At 49.2% G+C, this 19,724-nt stretch overlaps 1 pseudogene; it reads left to right on the top strand.

The window, feature by feature from the left end:
* The first annotated feature begins 2,967 nt into the window (after positions 1–2,967).
* On the top strand, positions 2,968–3,626 carry LOC131916558 (large ribosomal subunit protein eL15-like; annotated as a pseudogene).
* The last annotated feature ends 16,098 nt before the right edge of the window (positions 3,627–19,724 follow it).

Here is a 19,724-nt window from a genome sequence, read left to right as displayed (position 1 = left end):
GAGGGTTATGCGAAGGGACCACACTCTGCAAATGTGACCATCCGTGCCCAGCCCCATCTCCTCTGAGTGACACTCTGCATATGTGACCATCTTTGCCCAGCCCTGTCTCCTCTGAGTGACACTCTGCATATGTGACCATCTTTGCCCAGCCCCGTCTCCTCTGAGTGACACTCTGCAAATGTGACCATCCGTGCCCAGCCCCGTCTCCTCTGAGTGACACTCTGCATATGTGACCATCTTTGCCCAGCCCCGTCTCCTCTGAGTGCAAAGTACCTCAGTGACATTTAACCGATGACAAGAAAAACAGAAAGGAAGGAAGGAAGAGGAAAAAGAAATAAGGGTTCTCTCACCAGCAACAAAAACTGCAGCTCAACCTGGGCTACAAGAGACCCTGTCAAATCCACTCCTCAGCCGGGCGTGGTGGCACCCTTAGTCCCAGCTTGGGAGGCAGAGGCAGGCCGGTGTCTGTGAGTTCGAAGTTAGCCTGGTCTACGTAGTGAGTTCCAAGGACAGCCAGGGCCACATAGTGAAATTCTGTCTCGAAACAACAACAAAAACCTACTCCTTCTCCCCATGCCCTTCCCTCCCCCACAAAAAAAAAGCAAAAATAAATAGATAAATATGTAAATAAAATCCAGGGGCCAGCAATATGGCTCAGTAGATAAAGGTGCTTGTTGCCAGTGCTGAAAATCTGAGTTGGATCCCCAGGATTCATGTGGTAGAGAGAAGGAGCTACCTCCTGGATGCTCTCCTCTGACCTCGGGGGCACTGTGGCATAGGCACCCACACACAACTAAGTTTTAAAATTTTGAAGAAAGCAATGAACAGCTGGGAGCGGTGGTACAGACCTTTAACCTCAGCACTTGAGTGTCAGAGGCAAACGGAGTTCTGTAAGTTCTAGGCCGGCCTGGGCCACATAGTGAGACCCTGTCTCAAAAAAGGAAGAAAAAACAAAAAATAAAAAACCCTCCAGCTTGAATCCACTAACACAAAAGAGGGTGTTTCCATGGGAACCAGCCTCACGGATGGCAGGAAGGAAGTCTGCTCATGTGGATTGTCCTGACCAGCTCGACTTTTAGTTTATAAGTTCCGTCCCCAATCCTGAGAACTGAAGCTTGCTCATGTGGATTGTCCTGACCAGCTCGACTTTTAGTTTATAAGTTCCGCCCCCAATCCTGAGAACTGAGTCAGCCCCAGGAATCAGGAAGAGGCAGACAATTGGTGATAAGAGCGGTAGATATCTCCTCCGTGCACCGGTTCCACTCCAGGAAACTCATAAATGGTCAGGGACCGGTCGGTCTCTTCTCCTCAGGAAGCTTCCTTGTCACTCACAATGATACACACTTCCATCAGCTGCCCTTAACTGCACAAGTGTGGTGCAACCAATTCTCCCATGTAAGAGGGAAGTGATTTTGAAAATAAGTCTCTCATCCCACTATCACATAGTAGGCATCTTCCTCCACAAAAGAGGAAGATTAAATGTGCAATCTACTTTGTCCTCTGGGACTTGAGGTGAGCCAGGGCTCCTGGGGTTTCTGCAGACTGTCCCTGTGTGGGACAGTGGGAAAATAAAGATCAGCTTTATGTTTCCAAACTTCCTGCCTACCTAGGGAGCTTGCAGAAATGCCTGGTGTCTTTGTTAGGGATCAGACAGTGCTTGGGTTCAAGCCCAGGCCCAGGACTGACTGTACTGGGGTGAGGGGTGCGAATGTGTCTGTGAGTATATTTGCATGTTCCACGGCTACAGGTTGGTGTCTAGCTTATGCTAGGTGTGATGGTTGATCTTGTCAACTTGACTGGATCTATGAGCAGCTAGGACATGTGTCTCTGGGATGTCTGTGAGGTCACTTCCTGGATTACAGGAGGGGAGAGCCTCCGCAGGGTGGGCAGCACCACCCAGCTGAAGCCCAGAGACCAGGAGAGCCCATGGGGAAGCAGTCCTGCTTTTACTTAGCCTGTCTGCTCCGCGTCTTGCTGGTGAGCACATCCACACTGTTGCTACCGTCATTCACTGACATGGAGTCCAGCTTCTTTGGTTTTCTAAAATGGACTGAACACAGAGGCTCCTCAGGACTCCCCCAGGCCTTGAGAACCAGACTGTGAATGCTGAGGCATCCAGCCTCATGGATCAGAGCAGCTACCAAGTTCTCAGGAGATGACCACTGTTGGAATCCTCAGCCCATATCGAGCAAAGCAATCTAAATTCCCTCTATAATACCTTTATTCTATCAGTTCTGCTCCTCTGGAAAACCAGTTAACATGCTCGGCAAGCATGTATCCAACTGAGCTGCACTGCTAGCCCCATCACACGTACAAATTTAATAAATGCAGCTGCACATTGCCATATAATACAGAACACATGGGGCTGGAGAGAGGGCTCAGCAGTTAGGAACACCGGCTGCTCTTCCAGAGGACCTGGGTTTGATTTTCAGCACCCACACAGTGGCTCACAACCATCTGTAAATCCAATCCCAAAGGATCAAATGCACCTTCTGGCCTCCTTGGGAACCAGGCACACAAGTGGTGTATAGAGAAAGATGCAAGCAAAACATTCACACACACAAAATAAATACGTAATTTTCTAATTAAACATATAGCTCATTTTTAATACGTAACTTCATCTAACATGTTAAAAAAAAAACAATCCCTACAGCTGGCTTGGTTAACTCACTGTGCCTGAAAACAAAACAGAACAGAAAGAAATGATAGTGTGAGGAGGAGTGGAGGGGGGTGAGAAGGGATAAGAGAGAGCAGGTGAGGTGAGTGTGTTATATACATTTATGAAATTGTATTCTTAAAAATGCTGGGAAGAAGGCCAGGCCGTGGTGGCACACACCTTTAATCCCAGCACTCGAGAGGCAGAGCCAGGCGGATCTCTATGAGTTCGAGGCCAGCCTGGTCTACAGAGCGAGATCCAGGACAGGCACCAAAACTACACAGAGAAGCCCTGTCTTGAAAAAATAAAAAATGCTGGGAAGACCCTTTCCTGACTGGCGGCAGCCATCAGGTGAGCCAAGATGGGCACATACCATCCAGGAGCTATGGAGGAAGAAGCAGTCTGACATGTTGTACTTTCTTCTGAGGGTCCTCTGCTGGCAATACCGCCAGCTCTCTGCCTGCACAGGGCTCCCTTCCCAACCAGGCCTGAGAAAGCACAAAGGCTGGGATACAAGGCCAAGCAAGGTTATGTCATATACAGGATTCATGTCCGCTGTGGTAGTCACAGATGCCCAGTTCCTAAGGGTACAACTTAGAGCAAGCCTGTCCATCATAGTGTTAACCAGCTAAGGTTTGCCCAAAGCCTTCCGTCTGCTGCTGAGGAGAGAGCTGGATGCCATTATGGGCCTCGGGAGTCCTCAGTTCTTACTGGATTGGCGAAGATTCCGCAGAGATAGTTTTTGAGGTTCTCCTCATTGAGCCATTCCATAAAGCTATCAGAGGGAATCCTGACACCTAGTGGATCACCAAACCAGTCCACAAGCACAAAGAGATGTGTGGCCTGACATCTGCTGGCCATAAGAGCCCATGGCCTTGGAAAGGGCTACAAGTTCCACCACACTATTGGTGGCTCTCACTGTGCAGCCTGGAGAAGGTGCAATACCCTGCAGCTCCACCATTACCGCTAATACACATAATGTCTGTAAAATTCATACCCAATAAACAATTTAGGACCGTCAACAACAACCAAAAATGCTGGAAAGAGGGCTGGAGAGCTGGCTTAGCAGTTAAGAGCATTGGCTGCTCTTGCAGAGGACCCTGGTTCAATCCCCAGCACCCACATGGCAACTCACCACCATAACTCCAGCTCCGAGGGATCTGATGCCTCCCTCTTCTGGTCTCCACGAGCACCAAGCATACACATGCTGCACATACATACACTCGGGCAAAACTCCCACAGGATTGGTAAATAAATAGAAATGCTTGTAAATTCTTTCATCTTAAAAATAAAACTTTCTGAGAAAAATATGTAATAAGGAGACTTCAGTTGATAGTCTTTCTAAGATGTATTTATTTCTATTTTAGATGCATCGGTGTTTTGCCATGGGTGTCAGGTCCTCCGAACTGAATTACAGACAGGTGTGAGCTGCCATGTAGGTGCTGGGGATTGAACCCGGGTCCTCTAGGAAGAGCAGCCAGTGCTCTTAACCCCTAGGCCATCTTTCTAGCCCTTCAGTTTGTATTCTTAAAAACAATTTTAGACTTATTTATTTTACTTTGTGTGCATGCATGGTTTGCCTGCATGTCTGTGTGCCATGTACATGCCTGGTGCCCGCAGAAGTCAGAAGAGGCATCAGATCTCCGGGAACCGGAGTTACAGATGGTTGTGAGCTGCTGTGTGGGTGCTGGGGACTGAACCCGGGCCCTCTGCAAGAACAGCCAGTGATCCTGACCACTGAGCCAGCTCTCCAGCCCCTTGGCTGAGAGTCTTAAAGATGGTTCAATGAGACACTTCCGTTTCCTGTTTTGAGACAGGGCCTATTATAGCCCACGGATGACCTCAATTCCTGATTCTCCCAACTGGCAAAGACAATTTAATTAAAAAAAAAATTTTTTTTTATGACAGGGCTAGGGGTGAAGCTCTGTGGTAGATAAAGTGTATTTAACATGCTCAAGGCCTGGCCTGGAGAGATGGCTCAGAGGTTAAGAGCACTGGCTGTTCTTCCAGAGGTCCTGAGTTCAATTCCCAGCAACCACATGGTGGCTCACAACCATCTGAAATGAGATTTGGCGCCCTCTTCTGGCCTGCAAGCATGCATGTAGGCAGAACACTGAATACATAATAAATAAATAAATCTTTAAAAAAAAAAAAAAAAAAAAAAAACATGCTCAAGGCCTTGATTTTAATCCCCCGCTTCTCCCAAAATTATTATTTTTTTATGGCAGTTCCAAGAACCTTAATAAACAGTGTGTGTCAAGAAAAGGGAGAGAAAGCCAGGCACAGGGCCTCACACCTGGAATCTTAGCACTTGGGAAACTAAGGCGGAAGGATCGCCATGCTTTTGAAGCCAGCCTGGACTACAGAGTGAGATCCTGTCTCAAACCCCCTTTAGGCCAGAGGGATGGCTCAGCAGTTAAGAGCACGTGCTGCCCTTGCAGAGGACCTGGACTGACAACCTCCTGTTAACTCCCTTTCCAGGGGATCTGCTTCCCTCTTCTGGCCTCTACAGGTACTGCATGCATATGATGCACTTGTGTATAGACATACAGGCAAAAACATACACATAAAATATAATCTTTTAAGGTAAAGACTACTAAACTGCTGCCTCTGATATAATTCTGTATATTCATAGAAACTAGACATATGGGGCTGGAGAGATGGCTCAGCGGTTAGGAGCCCTGACTGCTCTTCCTAAAGGTTCTGAGTTCAATTCCCATCACCCACATGGTGGCTCACAACCATCTGTAATGAGATCTGGTGCCCTCTTCTGGCCTGCAGGCATACGTGCAGGCAGAACACTGTATACATAATAAATAAATCTTTAAAAAAAAGAAAGAAAGAGAGAGAGAGAGAGAGAGAGAGAGAGAGAGAGAGAGAGAGAGAAAGAAAGAAAGGGAGGAAGAAAGAAAGAAAGGGAGGAAGAAAGAAAGAAAGGGAGGAAGAAAGAAAGAAACTAGACACACTCAGCAAAAACTGACTTTTAGAAACGGCATTTCCGCATTTCTGTCTGGGTTGGTGTCTGTGGCTCCTGTTGCCATGAAGGCTGTGTGGATTCCTGGGGTCTGGGCCTCCACCTGGAGTTCTGTTGGTGTCCAAGGGCCACACTACCACTGACTGGGGGCCATGGTGACATCCAGACCCGGGCTGCTGCCAAGGATCATGTCTGAGTCTGTGGTCCTACTGCAGCCAGGGTTTGTGCTGATGTCCATGGCTCCTGTTGTCATGAGGACTGTGTGGATTCCCGAGGTCTGGGCCGCCACCTGGGGCCACGGTGACATCCAGACCCGGGCTGCTACTGAGGTCTGTGGTCCTACTGCAGCCGGGTTCTGTGTTGAAGTCTGTGGCCCATGTGGCCACAAAGGCCCACAGGGAGGCCCAGGGTCTGGGACACAGCCTATGGCCTTGGAATCTGGGGGCCATGCTGCAGTGGGGGCCATACAGATCTGAGTGGCCAGTGCTACTACCCGATACCATGGTGACGTCCCAGCCAGAGCTGCAGCTGGGGGCCATGTCTGGGTCCGTGGCCCTGCTGCAGACAGGGTCTGTATTGGTGTCCTGGTTCCTGTTGCTATCAAGGGCCACATAGATGCCAGATCTGGAGCCATGTTAGTGTCAGAGGACCAACTGCTGCTGGGGCCGTGCCTGTCTGGGTGGCCTGGGCTGCCACCTGGGGCAATGGTGACATCCAAATCCAGGGGCTTCGGAGGACCATGTCTGGGTCGGTGTTCCCACTGCAGCCGGGGTCTATATTGCCACCAAAGATTACACAGAAGCCTGGGGTTGGGACCACAACCTGTGGCCTTGTTGGTGTCCGGGGCCATGTGGCCACGTGAGCCATCTTGACCTGAGTGGCCTGTGCTTCCACCCAGAGCCAGGATGTTGTCTGGGCCCGAGCTGCTGCCCAGTGACATGTCTGGGTCCATAGTCCTGTTGCAGCTGGGGCCTGTGTTGCCTCAGGGGGCCATGGGAACCGTGCATGATGGCATCAGAGGGCCGTTCCGAGCAGGCCCTGCCGCTTGCTGGCCCTCGGATAGCTGGCCCTGCTTCTTGCTGGTTGCTTCAGCAAGAGAGCTGGTTCCCACCCTCATGGGGGAGCTGCCCCTCAACACCGACACTCAGGAGAGATGGCCCCACCCCTCACCACGTTTTGGGGAGATCTGACCCTGATGGCGCATGGACTCAGAGGAGCTAGCTCCACCCATTGCCTGAGGGGTTGGCCCAGGTGGCCTGGACTGACCAGCTCAGCTACCACTCAGGCCCACAGCCAGGCCTGGGGTTGGCCCACCCTAACATCTACCCCATCTAGGACCTGCTGGAGCTGGTGAAGGGACTGGTCCTGTGGAACGATAACCACAGGATCTCCATGACTCAGGGTGGCAGTGGGATATCTGAGCCGAGTTTCGGTGAGGATCCAGTGATGATGGTGTACCAAAACCCAGAGGCCTTGAACCAGACCAGTGACTCATTGCAATGAACATTTGCAAGTAAAGCTGATTAGACAAAAGGGTACACGGTGTGGTACACTGTGGCTCCCAATGCCACCAGGACGAGTGAAGAGGTGTTGGAGAGGTGGGAAAGATGGAGGAGCAAAGAGGTTGTTGTTGTTGTTGTTTTGGTTTGATTTTAGTTTTCCATTGGGAGACCACTGCAGAGGGGGGAGGGTAAGATATGGAGGGACTGGGAGGTGAGTGGAATTGGGGTGCATGATGTGAAATTCTCAAAGATTCAATAAAGGAACTATGATATATATATATATATATATATATATATATATATATATATATATGCATGTATATATATATGTGCATTTCTGTCCATTACTGAGGAAAGGTCCCCACAAAAAGGGCCCTGAAAAATGAGGATTCATCCTGGGAGTCAAGTCATCAGGGCAGATGGACATCCAGATAGAAAGACAGAACTCTTCGCTGCTAAAGGATTGATGCATCCTTCCATGGCCAGGGCCCTCCCTATAGTCTGTTGGGAGTTTGTTTGTTTGGGTTGTTTTATTTTTTGAGACAAGGTTTCATTATATAAACCAGGCTGACTTTGAATTCACAGATATCCACCTGCCTCTGCCTCCCAAGTGCCCAGGTTAAAGATGTGCACCACCACACTGAGCAACCCTGTGGTGATATATTGTGTACCCTAATAAAATTTGCCTGAAGATCAGAGAACAGAATAAGCCACTAGATTAAACAGATGCCAGGCAGTGGTGGCACACACCTTTAATTCCAGCACTTGAGATCTCATGCCTTTGCTTGGGAAGTCACACACCTTTAATCCCAGCACTAAGAAGGAAGTGATATTGTGGGCAGAGAAAGGTATATAAGGTGTAAGGAGACAGGAACTAAAGCCTTTTCAGGCTGAGGAGTCCTAGAGGTAGGACGTGGCAGTGCCTTGTTCCTTTGTCTCTCTGATCTATCAGCATTTATCCCAATATCTGGCTCTGGGTTTGTATCAAAAGACCTGTTAGATTTCATGTTACACAACCCTCCAGCCTACGAACGTGCTCATTCTACAGGAGCCGACCAAGTGAGCAGTGCCCTGAGTGGGATGAACCTCCTGCCACTGAGGAAGCTGTGACCTTCAGCTCTGACCTACAGCTGCTACCTGATTCCCACAGTCCCAGTTCTAGCTGCCCGAGGCACTAACTGGGTTTCTGGCCTTTTATGTGCCGCATATTTCCAGATCAAAGCGTCAGCCTTGCCAAGCGTAAAGAGCATGAAGAGAAGTATCGCTTCTCTTACAGAGACATAGCTCTGAGGAGTAGCTGGGTCGAGGAGTAGCTGGGTCGAAGCTTTCAGGGTCATGGACACTTTCTCGCTCTTCCGTTAGAAGGAAACATGTCCCCCTTCACTCCACCCCAGGAACAGGAGTGCCTAAGTCATCCATTCCCTCAGCAGAGGAAGAAAAAGGAAAGAAAGAAGGAGGGGACAGGTGTGTACTGCCGTGAGAATGCCTCCCACAGTCTGTGTCTAGAAACAAATGACCCCTTGTCACTCTCACATGTAATCGTCAGAATTTAAAGAGAAGATTCGGGGTCTAGTCCTTCAGGAGCGATGCGGGCCTCTTTGGTCCTCTGGAAGCGCCATTCTCTTGGGTTGTCTTTATTCTTCTCTAGCTCCACCACACTGAACCCCCTTCTGAAAGAGTTGCTGTCTACGTTTAGCTGTGATCACAGGATTACTGGGAGGGCAGAAAGCAGGACTACAGCTCACATTGGCTTCTCATGCTTGTAGAACAAGCAGCTTATTGGCTGTCATCCACCGAGTCCTGCCAGGAAGTTCACATAAGTCAGCCACTCCTGTGGGCCTGACTCCCAATGTCCACGCTCCCCTGGCCACAGCTGACTGGACCCAAGGTAGCCGTGGACTTAGAAGATACCGACTTTAGTCAATGAAGTGAGGCTCAGCCCGTAGACTGGGTGGTGTTTTGTTTTGTTTTTGTCAACATGACACTGGATAGAATCATTTGGGAAAAGGGATTCCCAATTGTGAGAATGCTTCCGTAAAATTGGCCTATAGGCAAGTCTTGATGAACGATTGATGTACGAGGGCCCAGTCCACCATGGGTGCTACCACCCTTGGGCAGGTGGTCTTAGATAGTATAAGAAAACAGCTGAGCAAGTCATGAAGAGCAAGCCAGAAAGCAGCATCCCTCCATGGCCTCTGCATCAGTTCCTGCCTCCAGGTTCCTGCCTTGAGTTCCTGCTCTGACTTCCTGCAAGGATGGACTGTGTAGAAGAGATAAACCCGTTCCTTCCCCAGCTGCCTTTGGTCCTGGTGTTTCATCACAGCAATATAAACCCTCAGAGAGTGGCCCAGCATCCCATAGATCTTCTTTACAGCATCCCCTCCCCAGAAGGGTGAGAAGGGGCCACAGCCATTATCCTCTGAGAGGACAAGCTCGGAGCCACCAGAGTTGCTGCAGTTGCTGCGGCACTCATGCGTGGGGAGGAGCCTGGAGGCCACCCTGCCTGGGGAGCTGAGTCAGCTCTCCCAGGGGACTGGGGAGATGTCCAGCCAGCAGTTCCAGGAGGGGCTTGAAAGCCCTTCTTTGCTTGAAAGCTGGTCCTGGGGCATTCGGAAAACACTTTAGAAGGGTCCTGAGAGCCCCCCCCCACACACACACACATTGTCCACCACCCAATCCTTCTGACGATTTGTAAACATTTAAAATGCCCTACACTAAGCAGAGACAGACAGACAGACCGACAGACAGACCGGCAGAGAGACAGACAGAGTCCGAGAGAAAGAACATGCTAGAGTGCTAGAGGTCAATGTTAGCTGTCATCCTTAGTTACTCTCTACCTCGTTGTTTGGGGCAGGGCCTCTCACCAAACCTGACATTGGCCGCTTCCGTTAGACTGTTTGGCTCACACGTTCCAGGAATCCACCCTCCCAGCCCCAATACCCAGTGCTGGGGCTGAAGGCTGATGTCTGCCACGCCCAGCCTTTATGTGAGTGCTGGGGCAAGAACTCAGCTTCTCATGCCTAAGCATTTTTTTTTTTTTTTTTTTTTTTTTTTTTTTTTTGAGACAGGGTCTTGCTGCGTAGCCCTGACTGGCTTGGAACTTACTATGTAGCCATCCACTCTACCTCCTGCTCAGCCTCTTTTGAATTCAACTATCTAGATGATCACTGATCCCGGAACCTCCCTCTGGGCTCCCGCAGTGTCTATGCATGGATCACAAGGACAGAAGTTGTTTACCACTCTTTTCTGATTCTTTGTTTGTTTGCACAGTGTTTAGCTCAGCAGCCCAGACTGACCTGCCTCAGCTTCATGAGTGCTGGAATAGTAGGGAAAGTGTTGGGTGTATGAGCTCTGCAGGTAGGGGGATGTCTGCTTTCTCTTCTATCCCTCACGGTGGTTTACATGAGAAATGTCCTTAGTAGTCTTGAGTGTGTGAATGCTTGGTCCCCAGTCAGTGGTGATGTTTGGGGAGGCTTAAGAGGTGTGGCCTGTTGGAGGGAGTGTGTGGTGGCTGTTCTTGGTTGTCAACTTGACTACATCTAGAATTAACTAGCAACCCAAGCAGCCAGGCACACCTGTGAGGGATTTTTAGCTAACTGAACCGTTGGAGGTAGAAAAACCCACTTAAATCCAGATCACTTGCAGTCAGAGGACCCACCTTTACGTCTGGGTCACACCTTCTGGTGACAGGCTCTATGAAGGACGAGGAAGAAGGAAGTTTTGGGGCTTTGCTTGTTCTCGCTCTCACTTCGGTGACATTAGAACACGCTTCTTAGGATTCTGGAGAATATGGAAGACCAGCTGAGACATTCAGAAGCCTCACGGACTGAACAACTCCTGGATTCTTGGACTTTCTGTTGGGAGTCAGCCATTGTTGGACTAGCTGGACCACAACCTGTGCATCACTCTAACAAATCCTCTTAATGTCTATCAGTACCATCCTCTCAAGAGCCCTGACTAATTCAGAGTGTGTCGGGGGCTTTGAGAGGCTAAAGACTCAGGCCATTTCTAGTTTACTGTTTCATGCTTGCTGTTCAAGACGTGAGCCCTCAGCTTCCTGTTCCCACCGCCACGCCTTCCCTCTACCGTCAGGGACTCCATCCCTCCGGAACCGTGAGCCCAAATAAACCCGTTCTTCTCCTAGTTGCCTTGTTCCTGGTGTTTTATCACAGTGATAGAAAAGTAACTGATACACCCCGCTACCTAAGATAAGGCCTACACAAAGGGAGTGCCCGGTCAGTGTTTGTGGAATGAACTCATGACTCTCCCCACGTGAATACACTGCCTTTTCACCGTGTATCTTTTGTAATAGAGTTGTGAGCCAGGACCAGAAAGACTCTGGATATTTCAAGCAAAGGGGTGTGATAGAGGGGCTTTGTGTGAACAAAACTGTTTAGAAGAACTGGGAGGTAGATGTCAGGCAGACACGAGGTCACACCGTCATAGCCAAGATCAGGTTCAGAGGACAGAAGGAGCTCTTGCTGCCACCATGACATTGAGCCAGTGTGGCTAAAGAGTGACGCATGGGGTGGAGCTGCCACAAAGTCTTTCTAGCCGGAGCTTTCTGACCAGTGCTAGGGCCACATGAGTGGTCATTTTTAAGCAGATTGTAAGTCACAGTCAGACCCTGGCTGCAAGGGTATAGGTCTTAGCCTTCTGTGCTGGCTAATTTTATGTCAGACTTACACAGGCTAGAGTCATCTGTGAGGAGGAAACCCCAATTGAGAAAATGTCTCCGTAAGATCTGGCTGTAGGCAAGCCTGAAGAGCGCGTTCTTAATCAGCAATTCGTGCAGGAGGGCCCAGCTCCACTGTGGGTGGAGCCACCCATTGCCTGGTGTTCCTGGGTTCTGTAAGAAAGCAGGCTGAACAAGCCATGATGAGCAAGCCGGTAAGCAGCACCCCTCCACGGCCTCTGCATCAGCTCCTGCCTCTAGATCCCCACCCTGTTTGAGCCCCGAATCTGACTCCCTTCAGTGATGTGAAAAGTAGACCACATTCTTCCTCAACTGGCTTTTGATCATGGTGTTTCATCACAGCAATAGGAACCCCAACTGAGACACCTCCCATCCACGGCAGTTCCTGGGGGAGTACAGTAGTGATACCCACCTGTAATTCCAAACAGGAGGTTGGAAGCAGAGGACAGCCAGTTCCAGTGGAAAATGTCTAGCAGACACAGCTCTACAATTGTGTTTGCTCTGATGTGCAGCATCTGCCTGGCCCAGGACGTGGGAGCTGCACACTAGTTCCCAGCATGCACACTGGTTCCCAGCATGCACACTAGTTCCCAGCATGCACACTGGTTCCCAGCATGCACACTGGTTCCCAGCATGCACACTGGTTCCCAGCACGGAAAGCAAGAACACTTTCTTCCTCAATTTGGACTCTCCTATGCCAGCTTGGTGTCCATCAGGGATCAAATGCCCAAGTGATGTCTCTGGCCAAGTGGCTCATGTTTTCTGTGGGTCCCCAGAGTCAGGAATCCAGAGAGTCACTGCCTGCCTACCCACCCCTCATCCCTAACGCTGTTCCCAGGTGTTCAGTGGCCACAGGGAAGAGAAGCTGCGTGGTAGAGATGGGGCTCGAACTACATCTCTTCCAAAGACAAAAGGCAGAGAGCATGGCTTCCAGCAGAGCCTGGACCAGGCAGGTGGAAGCACCTTGGAACCCTATTGATACCAACCAAACCTGGAGGCTCCAGACAAGAGATATGTTGAGCACGGATGGATGGGGGTAGAGGTAAGGGACACTGGATCCCAGGAATCCACAGAAAGAGAAAGTATGGGTCACATGATGGGCTTACTCAGAGAACTCAGTATCCCCAAACACCAGCCAAAGCCAGTATCTAAGAGGCAGGGACCCAGACTATTGTCGCCTGTGTCCACGCTGGGAAGGTCAGAGAGCAAAGGAAGCTGTTCTGCCCCGCATCACGGCGACCCCCAGCTCTCAGCCAGCAAGTGGGTGGAGACTGGGGGCCTCCCTTCATCCTCACTGAGGGCCTTCTAGGTGGGTCAGCAGCCCACACCCAGCCAAGAGTCATTTGATGCCAGGCTGGGTCCAGAGAGATGCTTGGGGTCCTGAAGATGGAGAGAGCGTGGTCAGGCTGGGCCTCCGTGGGCCTGAGCTTCGCCGGGTAAGCCAGAAGAGGGGAAGGCATTGTGAACGCCGTGGCTGCACTTCCAGGCCCTATGATAAATGGCACCAGGGTCCCCAGGACTAGACCAGAGCAGCCTCCAGCAGAGAGTGACGCAGCGGGGGACATCTTCCCCTCTGTCTTGTCCGGCATGGTGGCTGTGATGGCTGTCCTTTGATTGGACGACAATTAGACTGCATCTGGAATCAACCAAAACCCAAGCAGCTGAGGGCAACTGTGAAGATTTTTTTTCTGTTTTGTTTTTATTTATTTATTATGTATACAGTGTTCTATTTGCATGTGTCCTTGCAGGCCAGAAGAGGGCACTAGATCTCATTACAGGTGGTTATGAGCCACCTTATGTGGTTGCTGGGAATTGAACTCAGGACCTCGGTTAGAAGACCCACTTTTTTTTTTTTTTTTTTTTTTTTTTTGGTTTTTTGAGACAGGGTTTCTCTGAGTAGTTTTGCGCCTTTCCTGGAACTCACTTGGTAGTCCAGGCTGGCCTTGAACTCACAGAGATCCACCTGGCTCTGCCTCCCGAGTGCTGGGATTAAAGGCGTGAGCCACCACCGCCCGGCAGAAGACCCACTTTTATTCAGGATCTTTTTTTTTTTTTTTTTTTTTTTAATTTTTTTTTTTTAAATTTATTTATTTATTATGTATACAGTGTTCTGTCTGCACATATCCCTGCAGGCCAGAAGAGGGCACCAGATCTCATTACAGATGGTTGTGAGCCACCATGTGGTTGCTGGGAATTGAACTCAGGACCTTTGGAAGAACAAGCAGTGCTCTTAACCTCTGAGCCATCTCTCCAGCCCTTATTCAGGATCTTTTAAGGTAGGAAAATTCAGCATTAATCTGGGCCACACCTTCTGGTGGCAGCTAATATGGTGGCCACGGAAGAAGGAAGCCTTTGGTCTTTGCCTGCTTGTTCTCGCTCTCCCTGGCATTAGAGTCTACTTCTTCTGACATCTACTGAAGACCAGCATCCAGTCCTGTGGACTGAATAACTACTGGATCCTTGGACTTTCTATCAGGAGCTGGCCATTGTTGGACTAGCTGGACCACACCGCCTGTGAGACACTCTCTCTCTCTCTCTCTCTCTCTCTCTCTCTCTCTCTCTCTCTCTCTCGCACACATTCAGTCTATCAGTTCTGTTCCTCTAGAATACCCTTACTAATACAGATTTTGGTACCAGAAGTGGTTCTTCAGCAACAAAAGTATAAGGGCGAATTTATTTATTTGTTTGTTTGTTTGTTTGTTTGGTTATTGGTTTGTTTGTTTGTTTGTTTGAGTTTCTTTGTTTGTTTGTTTGTTTTTTGAGACAAGGTTTCTCTGTGTAACAACTCTGGCTGTCCTGGAACTCACTTTGTAGACCAGGCTGGCCTTGAACTTACAGAGATCCACCTGCCTCTGCCCCCCTGAGTGCCGGGATTACAGGCGTGGGCCAACACCACTTGGCTAAGGGTGAATTTTTTAAGTATCTGGGATAGTCCTTCCACTTTGCCAACACTACAGCTGCTGAAGCCTCTCCAGCTACTGAAGCCTCTCCAGCTACTGAAGCCTCTCCTAGAAGCTCGGAGAGCAACGAAAACCCGTGGTGTGAACTACTTTACAAACCAAGGAGACAAATGCCTCTGATTATCCTGATTCACCAGCTGTGGGAAGCAATGGATTTGGTGACTCTCTCTATAAAACTTGTGACAATTTTTTGAAAAATGAGGCAAATGATGATGTTGATTGGCTGCTCCTAGAATCTCTGGATAAAGTACCAAAGGAGAACAAAGCACTCTGTGACAAAGATAACCAACTTCTAGCCTCTCAGAACACGGTGAAGGACAGTGAACTCAGTGATCAAATTGACCAGCTCCAGGGGCGCATAAACAGTCTAAAGGTTTCTAAGTGTGCCCTGGAAAAGAATCTTCTCTCCAGCAGCCACAGAGCTCAAGCTGTGGAAAATCAAACTGATGGTGGCATACGCCTTTAATCCCAGCACTTGGGAGGCAGAGGCAGGTGGATCTCTGTGAGTTTGAGGCCAGCCTGGTCTACAGAGTGAGTTCCAGGATAGCCAGGGCTACATATAGGGATGCCCTGTCTCAACAAACAAACAAACAAATGACTGGCCGAATTACAGCTTTGGAGGGTGTAAAGTCATTAATTGGTTAAAGAAGGAGATTCTGTAACGGGATGGGGATGTATGGGAGGTCCCTACTGAGGCTGAGAACTTTATTTATTTATTTATCTATTTATTTATTTGTGGTTTTTTTTTTTAAAGATTTATTTATTTATTATGTATACAGTGTTCTGTCTGCACGTATCTCTGCGGGCCAGAAGAGGGCACCAGATCTCCTTACAGATGGTCGTAAGCCACCATGTGGTTGCTGGGAATTGAACTCAGGACCTTTGGAAGAGCAAGCAGTGCTCTTAACCTCTGAGCCATCTTTCCAGTCCTATTTGTGGTTTTTTGAGACAGAGTTTCTTTGTGTAGCTTTGCGCCTTTTCTGGAACTCACTTTGGAGACCAGGCTGGCCTCGAACTCACAGAGATCCGTCTGCCTCTGCCTCCCGAGTGCTGGGATTAAAGGCGTGCGCCACCACCACCCGGCTTGAGGCTGAGAACTTTAAATCCTCAGATCCTCAAGGATTTCTCCTGAAGAAGCAGTCTCTCCACCCTCAGCAGATTTACTCCCATCCCCATCTCTGAGATACATCTTCTCTGCCTTTGCCTGAGGAAATTACTCTTTCATTGTCTGCTAAGCCAGCAGTGACCTTCCCTGAAGGAGATGCCAGGCAAGACAACTCTGAGGTTTCTCAGGACCCACCAGTAGTTGTCTCTAGACCTAGAACCAGATGAGGCTAAGCAGACTCAGAGGAACCCATGAGGAGGTACCCTACACTACCAAAGAGCTTTACGAGTTTGCCAATTCATTCAAGCAAAAGTCTGGGAATATGTGTTGGGGATTTTAATGGTGGAAGGAGTGGAAAACTGGATCAGGCTGAGTTAATTGACATGGCCTACTGAATGGAGAGTCTAGATTTAATACGGATGCTTGCACAGTGCAAAAAAAAAAGTGTTAAAAGCTTGTTTGAATGTTTGGCTGAAGCGTTTGTCAAAAGATGGCCTACTGAAATGGAGCTGGAGATGCCTAATATCCCTTGGCTTAGTGTTGATGAAGGGATTTGAAGGCTTAAGGAAATTGCAATACCAGAGTGGGTACACTGTGTAAATCCTAATCCTCCACAGTGGGAAGGCCCAGAAGACGTGCCCTTCACAAATCCTATAAGACAGCAAATGGTGAGAGGCGCACCAGCACATCTGAAGGGCTTTGTTGTTGCTCTTTTCTTTGTGCCAGACCATAATGGGCCGCACAGACAGAGCAATGTTCATGATAGCCCGACCCGTAATGGGCAGCACAGGCAGAGTGAACTTTATGGTGGCATGACTCGTGTGGACCTTTGGTACTGGCTAATCAGTCATGGTGTTTCCAGGCGTAAAATAGATAAGAAGCCCCTACTGCATTTTTGTTTGATCTATATAAGCAGAAAAATTCTCTAATAAAAGAAAGACCGAACTGGATCATGGCAAAAGGGAATCTTGGTCTGGAACCAGTTTCCAGACCCGGAACCCCTTGAACGAAGGGCCAGGCAGGTCTCCTGAGGAAGGACCTTGATGAAACACCTGAAAGTTTTGCAGTTAGTCTCTCTCCAGCTCTTCCCCGGGGACCTCCAGCCTTTGACAAGGGTAACTGTGCACTGGGGGGAAGGAGACAATCAGACTCTCGGGGGTCTGTCGGATGCTGGTTCTGAACTGATGCTGATTCCGGAAGATCCCGAGAAACATCGTGGCCCTCCAGTTAAAGTAGGGGCTTATGGAGGCCAGGTGATTGGTAGAGTTTTGACGGAAGTCCAACTCCCAGTAAGACCAGTGGATCCCCAAACTCATCCTGTCGTTATCTCCCCAGCCCCAGAACGTATACATGGACAAGACAAACTTAGATGTTGGCCGAATTCCCACACGGGTTCCCCGACTGCGGAGTGAGGGCTGTTATGGTTGGAGAGACTAAATGGGAGCCTCTGGAGTCGCCTCTGCCAGGAAAAAGAGTGAATCAAAACTAATAACATCTTTAGAAGAACTGCAGAAATCAGTGTGACCATCCAGGCTGAAAGATGACGGGGTGGTGGTTCCCACCACGTCTCTCTTTAACTTTCCTCTCTGGCCAGTGCAGGAGACAGATGAATTGTGGAGAATGACATCATGTAGTGACTCCAGTTGCAGCTGGAGTGTCCAGATGTGGTGTCCTACTTGAGCAGATTAACACATCTCCTGGTACATTGTATGCAGCTATTGATGTAGCAAACGCCTTTTTCACAGTTTTACCTCAAAGATATATTAACTCTCCAGCCGAGTCATAACTTACTTTGAAGGGATCTTGTTTTGTTTTTGTTTTTCGATATATGACTTCTCCTGGCTGTTCTGGAACTCACTCTGTAGACTAAGTGGGCCTCGAACTCAGAGATCTGCCTGCCTCTGCCTCCCGAGTGCTGGGATTAAAGGTGTGTGCCACCATGCCTGGCTCAGTTCAAAGGGGTCTTGAACATCTGTCTCTTCCACAGAATATCACACTGGTGCACTATACTGATGACATTACGTCGATTGGGCAAGTGAGCAGGAGGTAGCAACACTTTGGACTTGCTGGTTCCTAACCAACTTTGGACTTGTGGATGTGCACAACACTTATGCCTGTCAGAGTAAATAAATCCTCCCAGAATTCAAGGGTCTTCTACCTCAGTGAAATGCTTAGGAGCTCAGTGGTGTGCGGCGTGCAGACAGATTCCTTCTGAGGTGAAGGATAAGTTATTGCACCCGACTCCTCCCACCACCGAGAAAGAAGCACAATTTTGGTGTGCCTATTTGGATTCAGGAGGCAGCACGTTCCCCACAGTGCGTTACTCTGGCCTATATACCAAATGGCTCGGAAAGCTGCTGGCTGTGTGGGGGCTGGAGCAGGAGAAGACTCTCCAACAGGTCCAGGCTGCTGCTGTGCAGGCTGCCCTTCCACTTGGACCCTACGATCCGGCAGACCTGATGGCACTCGGGGTGTCACTGGCAGATCGGGATGCTGTTCCACAGGCCCCTGTAGGTGAATCACAGAAGAGACCGTTGGGATTTGGGAGCAAAACTCAGCCGCCATGTGCGGACAACTCTTCTCTCTCTGAGAGACAGCTCTTGGCGAGCCGTACTGGGAACTAAACTTTTGACTATGAAATTGATCAATTAAATATTTAATTCAAAAATAAAACAAAGCCAAGTCTTTGCACCAAGTCTTCCAGTGTGGAGGATGTCGGGTTAGAAGTGCTGCTGGCCTCGACCTACGATGTGGAGAAAGTTGGTTGGACCTGCAGAACAAACAAGGCTAGACAAGACCCCAGGGAGGCCAGGCTGAGTTGCCCCCTCCATCCCTTTGTGAAGTTTGGCTGTACATGTCAATCAAATCCCTTTTTGTCTGCCCAAACTGACTTAAATTAGGTTTCTGGTGTTTATAGCCAAGGAGTCCCATGATTACTTTTCTCTGTAAAGTAATGGAGAGGGGGAAAAAACCCCAAATAATGAATCAGGGAAGGCTGGCCCGTGGAGGGCAGGGTGGCTTTTGACATCAGTGCTTTGCATAGTCTTGTCCTCAAGCCCTGGAAGAAGCCGAGGTGGCCTGACTGTGCATGCTCCAGGTCAGGGGTAAAGGGACCTCAGTGGAGCAGCCCTCTCAATGTCTGAGACAAGCAACTCAAAAGAAAAAACACTTGCTTTTCTATGGCTTCGAGGCTTCCAGTCCACGCCTGCTGGATCCTATTGCTTCCGGCCTGCAGCCAGGCAGAATATCCTAGCAGGAGTCAATGCTGAAGGGACCTGCTCACCTCAGAGTAGGAAGAGAGAGAGGGAAGGAAGTGGGTGGAATGATAACCCTTCCACGGGCATGTCTTATGACCTAACTTCCTCCCTGAAGGCCCCACATCAAGAGTTCCAGCATCGCCGGGCGGTGGTGGCGCACGCCTTTAATCCCAGCACTCGGGAGGCAGAGCCAGGCGGATCTCTGTGAGTTCGAGGCCAGCCTGGGCTACCAAGTGAGTTCCAGGAAAAGGCGCAAAGCTACACAAAGAAACTCTGTCTCGAAAAACCAAAAAAAAAAGAGTTCCAGCATCATAGGCTGCAGATCAAACTTTCCACACCTGGCCCTCACAGACATTATAGAGAAACATGTGTGTGTGGTAAGTTTGTTCAGGTGAGACTTACAGAATTGTTAGCTGTGAACTGATGTCAGCGAAGGCAAAGGCGCCGGTCAGTACAAAGACGTCTTTAAACAGAAACACGAAAGCAAGTTGTATATTGTCTGGTTAGGTAAACTCTAGGATGAGTCTGGGGAGATAGTGAGGGATTTTCTTGTCCCAGAACCTACTTTTTTTTT

This window comes from Peromyscus eremicus, chromosome 1, assembly GCF_949786415.1.
Source record: "Peromyscus eremicus chromosome 1, PerEre_H2_v1, whole genome shotgun sequence".
Taxonomy (NCBI): domain Eukaryota; kingdom Metazoa; phylum Chordata; class Mammalia; order Rodentia; family Cricetidae; genus Peromyscus; species Peromyscus eremicus.
The sequence above is the reverse complement of the archived record's forward strand: the minus strand, read 5'-3'. Positions and strand labels throughout refer to the sequence as shown.